The following is a 1,773-nucleotide window of genomic DNA, read 5'->3' on the forward strand; positions in this document are numbered from 1 at the left end:
AGGACCTCTGGCAACTTATGCTGCTTCTCTCTGAAAATTAGAAAAAGGGCACCTTTTGGTGAATGAATTACAATAAAGCACCATGTGGAGCAGATACCTCCTAGGGGCAGTGGCTTAGACAGCTGGCAACACCTTTGTGTAAAGATAAAAGCCCGTCCTTCTTCCAGCAGCCTTGGCCCCATGCCAAGGGTCTTGCCTTTCTAGATCTCAGCCCTCCCTACTCATGCCTCAGCAAGCGTCTCTCTACAGTGTTCAAACTACGACACCTTTCCTTGTGGGTTCCTAAGAAAGAAGGTCTTCTGTCCTGCCTCCCCAATTCAAGTGAACTTGGTAGTAAAGAGACAGGACAAAAGCAGGCTTAGGGAGTTTCAAGGTAGAGATGTTGTGTCTGCTTTCTAGGTAGACTCTCAGGCAGGGGTGGTGGCAAGGCCCCGAGGGGGAAAAGAAATGTCAGTGGAGGTAGCTAGCTTTTTATAGTAATGCAGTATTTTATTTATTCTGTCCATTAATAACCAATATTTGAAAACATTTATAATATTAATGGAACTTAATCTAAGAGAAGTTGAACTTACTTTTTTTACATTTCACTATCAGGTGTTAATATAAAAGATAGTCAAAATTATGGTCAAAGTTATATCAAAAATTTATAATAAATTCCAGGTGTTTGTCTATATACAATTTAGTTTTTGGCATTAAGGTCTTTGACAGCAAGAAAGAACATTTGGTTTATTTCAGTAATAGGAATACTTCTTTCTTTTCTCTCTCTCTTTTTTTAATAGAGGGGGAGGGGCATAGAGAGAGGGAGAGAATCTTAAGCAGGCTCCATACCAGCACACTGTTCCCAGGGCTTGATCTCACAACCCTGAGATCATGACCTGAGCTGAAATCAAGAGTTGGACACTTAACCAACTGAGCCCCCCAGGTGCCCCACTAATAGGAGTATTTCTTAGTCCTGGGATGTTCTCTTGGTATTTCTTCTATTGTTGATTTTTTGTATAGTACCTATGATTTTATGAATGGCATTGAGTGGAGAGGTACTCCTCATGTTTATTCCAAAGAAGAGTACATAACCAATTACTATAGTAATGAGGAGATAGACAGAAAATGCAAATGCCCAATATTTTTGAGACCAATAGGTTTTGAGTTTTTTGTTTTGTTTTTGTTTTTTTGTTTTGTGGGGTTTTTCATTTGTTTGTTTGTGTTTTATTTATTTATTTATTTGAGGCCAGTAGGTTAAGCCTAAGAAGTTTAGCCAAGATTCAGGAACAAAAGCCCACAAAAGATATAATATAATATAAAGACAAATTGGGAGTTTAAGGAAAGAACGAAGCCATAAATCACTCTTTCTGGCAATGACAAAGGTGAATTTTCCACCATTTTCCCTGTGGTTTGAGACAATCTCCTATACATACTGCGTGTATGTATGCATAAGACCCATTGGACTTTAGACAGTCTCTCAGAATTTCCTGCAGCCTAGCATGGATGGAATGACTCTCTTGGGAAGGTCATGGGAGTAGCTGGGAGAGGTGAACTCAGGAAAGGGAAGACATAGAAATGATTGGCATGATCCTAAGATGGGTGGCCAGACAGGGTAAGAATAGATTCTAGGATACCAGTATGATAGATGATAAAACCAGGGATGAGTGGTCTTTTCACCGACAACTTGGCTCACATAAACCTTCCTGGAACTCAAATGCAATATCAGAAATTTATTTTCTATTACCATATAAAAGTAAGGTTAAAAGTAAGTAAGAAAACGAATTCCTTATTTTT

The 1,773-nt window shown here is 38.8% G+C and overlaps 1 pseudogene; it reads right to left on the reverse strand.

Annotated features, from left to right (window-relative positions):
- Positions 1-679: 679 nt before the first annotated feature.
- Positions 680-1,410, reverse strand: LOC131833173 (phosphatidylinositol N-acetylglucosaminyltransferase subunit P-like; annotated as a pseudogene).
- Between the last annotated feature and the right edge of the window lie 363 nt (positions 1,411-1,773).

Source organism: Mustela lutreola, chromosome 6 (genome assembly GCF_030435805.1).
Source record: "Mustela lutreola isolate mMusLut2 chromosome 6, mMusLut2.pri, whole genome shotgun sequence".
Classification (NCBI taxonomy): domain Eukaryota; kingdom Metazoa; phylum Chordata; class Mammalia; order Carnivora; family Mustelidae; genus Mustela; species Mustela lutreola.